General features: G+C 33.0%; 1 long non-coding RNA gene across 1 annotated transcript in view; it reads right to left on the reverse strand.

Moving 5' to 3' along the window:
- Positions 1–2,297: 2,297 nt before the first annotated feature.
- LOC141554030 (uncharacterized) overlaps positions 2,298–12,895 on the reverse strand; it is a 475,805-nt gene continuing 465,207 nt past the window's right edge. The window contains exons 6-7 of the long non-coding RNA XR_012485760.1: positions 7,386–7,445; positions 2,298–3,147 (exon numbers count right to left, since the gene is read on the reverse strand). This is a non-coding gene — a long non-coding RNA (uncharacterized LOC141554030). The remainder of the gene's footprint in view (positions 3,148–7,385; positions 7,446–12,895) is intronic.

The following is a 12,895-nucleotide window of genomic DNA, read 5'->3' on the forward strand; positions in this document are numbered from 1 at the left end:
TTCCCAGAGGATTTTTATCAAATAATAAGTTTTCATTCCAGATGCTGGGGTTTTTGGATTATTTAGGTATTTCATTTCTTGATTTGTTGATATAAGTAATAGACATTTTCAAAAACATTCATTTATTTCACATAGATTGTCAAATTAATTGGCATACAATTGGAAAAAAATTTCTCTTATGATTGCTTTTATTTCTCCTTTTAATCTTTTAATTTTTGACATTGGTTATGTTATTTAGTCTTCTTTCTTTAAAAAAAAATCAAAATAACCAAAGGTTTATTAATCTTATTGGATTTTTCATAAAAACCACTTTATTTATTAGCTCAATAGTTTTTTGGGGTTTTTTTTTGTATCTTTCAATCTTATTAATCTCATCTTTGCTTTTGAGGATTTTCAGTTTGGTGCTCAACTGAGGATTTTAATTTGTTCTTTTTTTCAAGTTTTTCTTTTCTTTTAGGTGCATTCATTGATCTGTTCTTTTTCCATTTTGTTGATGTAAGAATCTATAAAAATGACTTTTCCCCTAATTACTATTTTTTGATTTGCTATTTCATTATTTTCATTCTCTATAATGAAATTATTATTTCTATTTTTAATTGATACACTTATTCTTTAAGATCATTGAGTTTCCAATTACTTTTTTAATGTATCTTTCTATTGTGCTCTGTTGAATGCAATCTTTACCACATTTTAATCTAAAAAGAATATCTTTAATATTTCTGCCTTTTTACATTTAACTTTGAGAGGTTTATGCCCTCATGGTCTATTTTGTAGGTGCCATATACTGCTAAGGAGATATAGATATATATTTATATTCCATTCTATTCCCATTAAACTTTTTTTCAAAGATCTATCATATCTAACTTTTTAAATATTTACTTCTTGTTTATTTTTAGGTTAGCTTTATTGAGTTCTGACAGAGGATAGTTAAGGTCTCCTACTAGCATAGTTTTGCTAGCTATTTCTTCCTGTAATTCACCTAACTTCTTCTTTAATGATGATATTCAGCTTGGTGCATATATTTTAGTATATTGCTTTATTGTCTTTTAGCAAGATGTTGTTTCCTTTCTTATCTTTTTAAATTAGGTCTATTTTTGCTTTTTCTTTGTCAGATCAGGATTCCTGTTCCTGTTTTTTAGTTTGTTTGGATTTATTTGCTTGTTTTTTTAGTTTTTTTTTTTTTTTTTTTTTTAGTTTTGGTTTTTTGGGTTTTTTTTTTTTTGTTTTGTTTTTGTTTTTGTTTTTTTACTTCAGCTAAATAAAAATAAATTTTGCTCCAAACCCTTACCTTAACTCTTTGTGTGTCTCTTGGCTTTAAATGTGTTTCATGTAAACAACATATTGTAAGATTCTAGGTTTTGATGTATTCTGATCTGCCCTCATATTACGGAAGAGATCATCCCATTTACTTTCATAGTTATGATTACTATTTATGTATTTCTCTCTATATTATTCTTCCTCCTATTTGTCCTCTTTTGCCTTCCATCCCTTTCCTCCTCAATGGTCTTTTGTTTCTGTCTATCACATTCTCTGATCTGTTCTCCCTTCTTTCAGTCTCCATCACTCCTTTTATTTAATCTCCTCCCTTCTGACTTCTATGTTGGGTAAGATAGAGTACTGTATTTAATGGAATATATATATCATTTTCTCCTTCAGCCAATAATGATGGGAGTAAGGTTCAAGTAATGCATATCATCCATGCTCCCAACTTCATCTCCACTATAATAGGTCTTTCATGCCTCTGCATGTGAAACAATTTACATCATCTGCTTCTCCCTTCCTTAGATACAGTTTGTTCCTCTTTTTCATCCCTTATTTTTTCTCATTTTTTTCCAAATTTACCTTGTACCCATGCCTCCTGTCTGTGTGGTCCTTCTAATAGTACTATAAATATGATTTTTAAGCATTACAAGTATCATTTTGCTTTGTACTTTTAAGTAGTTTTCCAACTGTTGACTTTTTTCTTAATTCTCTTGCTTCACTCTTATTTCTTTTCCCAATCTCTCTTCTACCTCTCTTATATTATTTTGCAAACTCCTTTTTGAGCTCTTTAAGGATTTTTTTCTGTATTTGAGATTACTTTTCATTTTTCTTCGGGTGTTTTGACATTGTTGCTTTCTTCTGAGTTTGTGTTTTGGTTTTCCCTTTTATCACAATAATTTTCTATAGTCAGATTCTTTTTTTGTTGTTACTTTTTGCTTCTCTCCCTCCCTCCCTCCCACCCAAACTTTGTCTCTCCCTCTCTCCCTTCTTCTCTCTCTCCTTTTTTCATTTCTTTTAAATTTGGACTCCATATGGAAGAAGTAGCGTCTCAGATTTATTGTAGCAGTGGCTACAAGCTCTGGCTGTTATCTGATGCTGCATTGATGCTACCCTGAAGTGCACATGTCTGGTGCTGGCTGAGGGGATAGGCTGGGGGTGTGGTTGATGCTGCTGGTAGCTACAGAATTTGGCAGCTTATATGATGCTGAGCTGGAATCCTAGTTGTGCTGTCTGGCATGTGATGAAGTCAGGTGGGTTGTTTCTTTAGCACCATTGAAGCATGTAAAGGTCTGGCTGCCTGAAATTGCTTGTTTTCCTGGGACTGTTCGAGGTACATGAAAGTTTTGCTGCTAGATGATACCAGGGCTATACTGAGACAGGTGGAGGTCTGGCCACTGGACAATAGCTGTTTGCTTGGAGCTACACCAAAGCGCATGCCCTAGCTTTGCCAAGGCACGTGGAGGTGTCCACTATTGGAGTTCACCTGCTCTACCACAATGAGACTCAGGATCTCCTGCTGGTTTGCTGAAGTGGGGCTTGCTGCCACTTGACTGGGAAGCTTCTTATGTTAGAGTCCCCTTCTTGTCTAAGTGAGACAATCCTTCTGATGATCTTTCAAGTTTTTGAGGCTAAACAAATGTTTTGCTCTTTATCCTTGCTGGTTTTGCCTCTCCAGGACCTGACTTGAGATACTATTTTATGGTTGTCTGGAGGTGAACATGGGAAACAATGATTCACTGCTTGGTATCTTGGCACTCTTCTAATTCTAAAGATTATCTTAATGATAATGTCTTACCAAAGCTTAAAAGTCAACTTGCAAATATCAAAACTTAGTTTGTGCTTCCCAAAATATAATCCATCTTCTTACTTTTGCATTTCATTTACCTGATTGTTTAAAAAAAACATAAAACATTTGTTGCTTCTTTCTCCCTCAACTCCTTTATGCTCCCACTTACTAATTTTTATCACTTATGAGCTCAACAATGTTTTGTCAATAAAGAAATCTAAAGAAGTGCATCTAGTGGGAAATGAGGAAGTGACTGGCCTGGGCACTTTTATTCAAGAAATATTTAGGGAGCAGCTTTTCATTTCTGTCCATAATCAGAAGGGTAGAGACTTAAATGGTGTGAGTACCAAGGTTGATTCAGTCTTGCAGAACAATAAGATTCTTCTATGCAGGATTGAGAAACAGAATGGAGTAAAGATGGTAAGAAATTCAGTAGTTCTCATATTCTTCTCCTAAGTCCTGATTCAACTACCACTATACAAACACAATATTTTATTGAACAAAAAAAAGCTTATTTTGACTATCTCCCCTAAAATGTATCTTCCTTAAACAAAGAGATGAGCAGATCATCTCTATGTATAACCCTTTCCTTCTCTAGCCAAGTTATCTTGCCCTGTATGTTACATACATTTTTTACACTCTCTGTACCTTCCTTTATTCTATTCCCTAGGCCTGAAATGTACTTCTTCCACATCTTACCTGATGAAATATTCTTTATTTAAGAAATATCCCATCTAAGTCTTTTCTTCTCACCTCAAATTATTCATGATATTCATTTGACCTATCTTTTCCATGTAATGATGCTCCAGCTATTATTAGAATTACTTATGTTCATAATTCATCTCATCACCCCAAGCTCCAAAAAAAGAAGAAATATAAACTCCTCAAGTTCAATTTGTTTGATGTTTGTATCTCTAGCACTAAGCATAATTTATTAAAATCAGGGTACATCAATAAATCTTAACCTGTGATTTCGTTGATATGGGAAGCTCCCTAATGACAAAGCTCCCTCTATGAGAGCAGGTCAGCACTTAGAGAATGAGAAAGTTATTTTGGACACAATCAATGATTAATGAAGATATACCGAAATGAAGTATATTTGAATTTGGGGTAGTATAAAACAAATCAAGATAGTGTTTCATCAAGTCTAGATTCTGATATTTTCTAAGTCTCAAAAATTGCATTCTAATTAAGGAGAAAATATAATTTAAAACATCAAAATACATTCATTTTAAAAATGAATATCCTGGAAAAGCATGCCTTCATTATTTTCTGATATCATCATGTATTTCCTTTGATTTAATAGCAATTTCAGTTTATCAAGTTTTCATTCCAGTCAAAAAGAGGGCGATTTCTCTCTATAATCCATGGATAAAGACAGTCTTCCTTCAACATGTGTAATTTGTGAGAATGCAATAAATGCCTCCAAGAAACACAATCTGGACCACCACCACAAAATAAAGGCATTGCTGCTAAATATGCACAGAACCCACTAAACTCAAAGCAATTATCTAAAAACAAACCGTTCTTTTCTTAAGCAATCAGGGCAAATTGCAAGAGCAACAAACATTTCACCACAAATGTAGGAGCCACAGACTGTCCACAAAATTCTCTTATGAAATTTGCCACACTCTGGAAAATAAAAAGTCATTTGCTTGTGTTAAAAACGGTGACTGTCAGGAGTTTCTATATGAAATTGAAATCCCTTCCATTCACTAATTGGGTACAGAAAAGTGTCCCCAGACAATAAGGAAACCTATTAAAACCAGCTGTAAAAAATTCTCTTTCTCTTCCCCCACACAGTAGAAGTTAGATTGTTGAGAAGTAATGTGTTTAAGAAAAACAAAATTGGTTAATTTTGGTCAAGCCAAAAGCCAGGTGGTTTAGATGATATCATATGGGAAAGACCAGAACAAAACTCTTTCTCTCTACACAATAGATTTGGTCTCTGTAATCCATTAAAAATAAACAAGTAAACAAACAAAAACCCCTTAACTTGGTCTTACCATCACTTCAAGTTTTCATCTGTATATATCTAACTTTTCAAAACAAATTAGAAAAATCTGTCTATATTTACCTTTATTTCCACTTCTTCCAATCACTTCTCAAGACCTTCAAGTCTGACTTTTTACCCTATTACTCCATTGAGTGATTTTTCTATGGCTACAATCTCCAAATAGTTAAATTTGAAGACCTCTTTTCATCGTGTCATCTTGTCCTCTCTATAATATTTGACAATGTTTACCAGTTACTCTTCTTGATGCTAGTCTTCCTCCAGGATTGCAATGAACTTACTTCTTAGAATTTCTTGCCCTACTTCAAGGCTCTGCTCTTCCACCCACTCCTACAGGAAGCCTTTCTTGATTTCCCTAATTGTTTAGTACTTTCTTTGTATTTATATTATTAATACCTTAAATAGAGTAGCTACTTAATAAATCATTGTTGCATGGTTGCATGGTTGTCTGACCAGATTCTTTCTCGTGTATATGTTATCCTTGATGGCTTTTGAAGTTTCAACCATTCATAATATTTCTGATATAAAATTCCATAACCTATTATGTGCAGGACATTATATGTCAAGTCTTTCTTTTAAATCATTTAATTGGGAAGATTAATATGATAATGTTAGATTTTGAAATCAGAAGATTTGAGTTCAAGTCCTATATGTATCACATACAAACTGTATAACTGTAGTTGTTCCAATGTTAGTCTTACCATTAGACTCATATGACTCTGGAGGAGATACTGGTTACTTTACACAGTCCTGCATCACTTAAATCCAATTCACTGGCAAAGCAAGACATTACCCTCCTAATGTCATTGATTCTTTTGAGAAAAATTTAACCTCTCTGGTCCTCAGTTTTCTTATCAATATAAAATATGGAAGTTGTGCCAAAAAACTCCAAGGTCATTTCCAATCAGAATATATGCAAATTTATGATATGAGAATGTAATAAATATAAAAAAAGCTTTATGGGAAAAGTATGTGGGCAATTTGAAAATGGAAAGATCACATATTAGGTGGTTAATATGATGGAATAAGAAGCAATACTTCCTATAATTTTGGAAGCAGAGGAGTCTTCTCTACAATCACTCAAATAAATTTCTAAAATTCAAGATACCAAATTCTGTTGGAGAAATTTAGGAAATTTCACAATGAATCATTTGTCCAACTCTGTCCAGAGTAGGGAAACTATCGATGTCCCTATAAGACATAGAGAGATCTCTGGACACTGTCAATAGTATTAAAGTAAAAACATACCATGTCAAGAATATTCTAGAACCTGGAGAAAGATCATGCACCAGGACAAGATGAGGTCCAAAACCATTATATGGATCTATTAAGTCTATAATAGAGCATTAAAGACAAACAAGTACTAACTAAAAGCTTTGTCTCTCACTATCATTTCCCTGTCACAAATATGCTAAAAGAAATATTGAACCAAGACCAAAAAAGTGAAATCAGATGAACAGGATAATAAGAAAGTTATAAAGGATATCGGTGCCATGAAAAAGAGCAAAATGCAAAGGGAAGGAAAAAATTATAAGGCTATTACTATATGTCAGTCTTTATGCTTTTTTCCACTTTAATAAATATTACCTCATTTGATCCCCATAACAACCCAATAGGATACTTCCTATTATTATCCTCATTTTACTGTTAGGAAGACTGAAACAATCAGAGATTAAATGGCTTGCTCAGGGTCAGACAATTAAGTGTCTGAGGCTGCATTTGAACACAGATATTCTGGATTCCAGGTCCAGCATTCTTCTGTGCCACCAGCTATCTCCTAAACAAGGATATATTTAAAAAGACACAGGGAAATATATGCCTACAAAAAGAAAATATCACAAGTGGGAATCCCATTAAAAATATACTAGTATTTTTTTATTATAGGTTTACAGCATAAAGTTATTTTTTATCTTCCTCAGATACTTCTAATAGGGGTCAATATCTCTGATTATACTCAATGGAACAGTATGCCTGTGAGGGCTACTACCTTACCTTGACCTGTCATTTCCTTTATAATGATAAATTTTGGCTTTATTATCACCTCCTTATTAAACTATATTCTCTCCCTTACTCCTGCCCAAAGACCCATCACTCTCTCTCTCTCTCTCTTTCTCTCTCTCTCTCTCTCTCTCTCTCTCTCTCTCTCTCTCTCCATATATATACCTACATATATATGTATATATATATATATGCCTATGTATGTACCCCAATACATACCTACATTATATGTGTGTATATATATATATATATATATATATATATATGCATGCACATACACACATATCAAAGAATTAAAGAAGGAAAAAGTTTAGCAAAACTAACCAACATAATGTAAAAAATTGTGTCATTCTACTTAGTTTCCCGCATTCATGCCTCCCACATCTGAAAAAAAAAAAAAAAAAAAAAAAAAAAAAAAAAGGTGATTAGTTGAAGTTGTCATATATATTCTTTGAAGTCATTCTTGGTCATTATGATCTCTCAATATTCAGTTTTTATCCTTTGTTGCTATTGTGTTTTACATTTATGTTGTTACTGTTATTGTTTATATTTTTCTAGTTAGTGTACTTTGCACAAATTCATATAGGTCTTTCTGTACTTCTCCATATTTACCCTCATCCTTAACTTTTGAGTCACTTATAATTTCTAATTTATTCCCTGAAGTAATTTTTTGATATACATTTTTCTTACTTTTAATAATTTCACACTATTTTTTATATTGTTAGTAATAGTTCCTTATTTGTTTTTGGATAATTATTTGCTTATAGTCATTGAAATTATTGAAGAATGTCTTGGATAGGAGAGCCTGAAATACACTAATATATTTAGTTACCAAAAAAGCCACCTCTTGTTTAGCCTTTCTCAAGGCATTAGGCCTATTGAAGTGTTAGCCTCATAATCCTGAGGTCATTCTTGTAGATTTTTCAAAACTATTCAAACCAAATATAAAACTGCTTGCTTTTCCAAATGATATTTAAGATTTAAATAACTTAATGTGGCTTGTAATAATTTAAAGAGACATGGTGGTTATTCAGGAGAAACCTGATCTTCATGAGATGGTTTATTCAGAGATCTCATTTTGTTTATAGAAACACTCATTTAAAAATGGAAAGTGGTTAGGGATTTTGGTCTTTAGTATGAAAGAAAAAAAAATGAAGGGATGGGAGGGAATTCAATAGAATTAGTAACACTTGTACCCTATCTGATCCACTCTCTTAAAGAAATGCATGTTAGTAAAATGAATGGGTTTTTCCTAGGACAGAAAAACAACTACTTATTTTAGATCCACCCACAGCTTGCATGGGGATAATACCAATTAACATAATTGTTCTGTGTTAGTTAGGAAGTGAGATCTTTATATTTGGGATATTTACCAATTAAAGTATGCTCTTTGAAGTGGGATCTAATTTTAACATTGTGAGGCCAGAAACCCTGCTTTTCAGAATTAGTTTTTATTTCAGGCTCTGTTGGTATTGCATTTTCAAGTGGAGATGGCTGGCTCAAAGAATTTCAGTCTTCCTTCTTTTACTACAAGAAATAAAGTGGCACATGTAGAGTTAAACATTCTCTTTTCTGATTAATTTCTTTGCATTAATCATCCATTTTAACTTTCCCCATTTTGACTGATGTGTATCTGCTCTCAGTAACCTCTATCATTGTATATTCCCAGTAAATAAGAAACTTTTAAGAAGTTCTTAAAAGCATTGTCTTCCTTGATTTTTGTTTTGTTTTGTTTGGTGTTTGTCTTTGTACACACTTCTTTAATTTAATTTATCTTAATTCAAAGAAAAGAGGGAAAGGGAAAGGTAGTATCTTTAGCTGTCATGGAATCATATATCTTGAATGAACTTCAAAAGCTACATAGATTAATTCATTTTCAGAAAGGAAGAAAATGAGGTCCAAAGAGTTCACTTGACCTTCCTTGGCTCACACAGGTCAATATTGGCAGAAAGACTTGAACTATAATCTTTGTGGCTCAAAAACTAACACTTTTCTTCCCCATGCCAATGAAAACAAAGAACTATCGAATTACATATAGAAAAGATTATTTTTGTAATCAAAATACAATGATGAGAATAAAAGTATCACAACAATCTTATTATTAAACTCTAATTACTACCATCTTTTACAGATGAGAAACAGAAGCATAAGAAAATAGCAAGTTTCCAAGGATTACATAATAAGTTATTAACAGAGACAAGGTGAAAAGAAATAATGCTTGATTTCCCCATCAACAGCAAGAGTCATTTTATGTCTCAAAATGCTTAGGATATTAATATCTTCATCAAACTCATTGTGATGAATAGGCTATGTCATGAATTAAGCTTCATATTACAGAAAGGAGAGCCAAAGAAAATGCATCAATTTCAAACAATGTGAGATTTTTACTCTGCTTAGCTTTTTCCACTCAACTAAGAATGAAGTAGGAATCTTGAGGTCCCCCAAATGGAAAAAAAAGTAATGTGAATTATAGAAAGATAGATGCAGATTAAAGTGCCTTCCTGAACTGGCCTCAGAAACAGATTCTTAAGTATTTGTGGAAGAAAGCACATACACCCTGGATTCAGGAGAACCTGAGTTCAAATCTGGGCTCAGACACTTGCTAATTGTGTGACTTTAGTCAATGGATATTAGGAGATATGGTATTCTGAATGCCTCTGAATAAGCAAGCAATTTGGTTCAATTTATTTAGCTTCAGCATCCTCTGACTCAATTCCCACACAGCTGCCAAAGTGATTTTAATTTTTTTTCTACATCAAAGGTCTGATCTCTGAAACTATTCTATTACTCATCCCAACTCCAGTTGCTCCTTGTTACTTCTAGGAACAAATATAAACCACAACACCTGGCATTTAAAGCCCTCTATAACCTTATCATACACTGATCCCTTTTATATATTATTCAGTTCAGACAAATTGACCTTTTATTTTTCTGTTCACACAAGGACATTACATTTCCTTTTTCTGTGATTTTGCAGGCATTGTCCCCCATGACTAAAATGCTCTGTTCCCTCTAGCTCTGAGAATCTTTTGTTTCCTTGAGAACTCAATTAAATCCTATCTCCTACATTAGAACTTTCCCCATCTCATGGCTTTCTAGTCCCTTATCCTCAAAATTATTTTGTATTTATTATATATTCAGATTTCCCCATGCTTATTTGAGTCCATGTTGCCCCCACTTATGGAGTGCCAATATTTTGAGAACAAGACTATTTCTTTTATCGTGTCTTTGCATCCCAAGTGCCTATATTAGAGTAGATAGTCAATAAATGCTTGGTGATTAATTTTTGAACAGTTTTGCTAGCTGTTCCTGGTATAAATATTTTTCTCCTGTCTCCCCTGTTTTTGTATAAGATACTTATAACTAGGCTTTGTCTAATGTTCTCTCTACTTTCCCTGCCTAATAGAATCTATTATTTTCTAGAAAGCATGACTTAGGTACTGCTTCCTAAATGAGGCTTTTCCATGATTTCTTCTTTATGTCCCTTGATTCTTGAAATTATTTTGGAATACTTTGTTTATATTTTCTAATAAAGAACTTGTGTATATGTTGAATTACTATTATCACCACCACCACCACCACTTCCCAAAGAATCCATGCTTCTTGAGGACAGGGACAATTCCATTTTTTTCTTTGTAATTTTCAATGCCTAGTGGTATTCCACAAATAAATTGAATGAGTAAAAAGGAATAATCCCCATATTGATAAAATCACAGTATAGTATTCCTGGTGAAGAAATTTCCTTTTGCCAGTATGGATTGTGAAATTTATAATATTATAATATAGCCCAGGTATTGAGAGATCATATGAATTTCTTAATATGTATCTGAACTGGGACTAAAAAATGTCTTCCTGATTCCAAGACTGACTGAAGATACTACAACATGAAAAGAGACAGAAGGAGAAAGAGACAGAGAAACAGAGACATACAGAGACAGAGACAGAGACAGAGAAACACACAGAGAAAGACAGAGACAGAGATATTTAATGAGAAGAAGCAGAAGGCCATCTAGGATGTATTTCTGGCTAGGTACAAATGTGAAAACCCATCATAAATTACTTCTTAAAATAGCCATGCAATACTAAAAAAGCAGTCCTAAATATACAATATGATATATAAGTATTTTAAATAGGAATTCGATAACTTTTCCTGGACCCAAATGGATCTATCTTAACAGGAAATCCCAACTCCAAGAAAGGAAGGTGGAGTGAATTTTGGAGACAGGGAGAAAGATGCTGCTACTCTATCTTTCATTCATCATGAAGAGTCTAAAGAGAAAAACAAAAAGCAGTTCTTGTGCCTTCTGGAAATAATCTAGGAAAGGAGCCAAGAGAAAGGAGAACAAAAAGAGAGTCGTCCAAAAGACTTGTGTGTCTTTGAAAAATACTTTCTACTATTTATGATCTAGTTAGATCATAATATAATTGCCTCATTTTTTTTTTCTCTGAGGCTAGGGTTAAGTGACTTGCCCAGGTTCACACAGCTAGGAAGTATTAAGTGTCTGAGAACAGATTTGAACTCGGGGTCCTCCTGAATTCAGGGCTGGTGCTCTATCCACTGCGCCACCTCGCTGCCCCCAATTACCTCATTTCTTTATAGAGTTTTTGATATGTATATTTTTTCAAGTAACCTAGAACTTTTTGTCAGCCAAGCAGGACACCAGACAATAATGAGTTACGCAAATTGGGTGCCCTAAAACAGATAAAGCATATTGTTTTGTTTTGTTCTCTTACAACAGCAAGGCAAAGGAAATGATGCAATTAAATTATTCCACTGTTGCAAAAGAGGAAACTGAGGTTATGAAATTCCAAGTTACTTACACAGAGTCACATAGATCCTAAGTTTCTGATGTGAGGAGTCATGCTTTCTGAGGTATCATCACCCACTTTTTCAATGCGTCCCCTATATATCCATTAAAGGACTAACCCTCAACAATGAAAATCTGCCTCCTTAGGTCAGTCAAAAGATTCAAGTTTTAGTTTGAATTGGATATAGTGGAAATTAAATGGAAAATGAATTAATTGACTCCCTTTTCTGCCTATCATGAGATAAAAGTATTTCTTGGGTTCTACAATAGTTTATCTAATTTATAATTAACTTTGGTCTCATTCTCTAATTTAAGCCCTGCACTCTAGCTTGAATTTTGTCACATGACTATTTGTTTAACCTGTGTCAATCAACTGATATTGATTAATGAATTTATACCTATCACTGGACCAAATGCTAGGAGAAATCTTATAAAATAAAGGAAAGGAATTTATAGAGTGGTTAGAAAGATTGAGTAAATATTTAAAAAAAATAGTAGGGACCAATACTGATGATGTATGATACAGTGGAAAAACAATATTTTCAAGGAAAGTTTCCCAATGGAAGTAGAACTGAATCTTGGATTTGAAGATTACATAGGCTTTGGAAATCAACAACAATAATATTACCAATATTACCATCAATAATAACAATAATAAAGAATGCCATTCCTATAGAGCCTTACAGTTTTTCAAGAAGCTTTATGCATTATCTTCATTGATCACATCTGATAATTTGATTAATCCCCATATTTCATAAGCAAAGAGAAAAGCATGAATTATTACTGTTATCTGTTTTTTTTATGTTTTTTCTTTATATTTGAAGTATCTTGTGCATAATAGGCATTCAATTGGTACTGGGGATAGGAAAGTTTGTTTTATTTCTATTTCAATTTCTTAGTGAGAACTACAAAACATCAATATCCAAATATCCACTTTTTCATAAGCCTCCTTGCTTTGCATTGCTTCATTCTTTTTTTTTTCTTTTTTTTCTTTTTCTTTTTTTTTTTTTTTGGTACTTGACACAT

This window comes from Sminthopsis crassicaudata, chromosome 1 (genome assembly GCF_048593235.1).
Source record: "Sminthopsis crassicaudata isolate SCR6 chromosome 1, ASM4859323v1, whole genome shotgun sequence".
NCBI classification, from domain to species: Eukaryota; Metazoa; Chordata; class Mammalia; order Dasyuromorphia; family Dasyuridae; genus Sminthopsis; species Sminthopsis crassicaudata.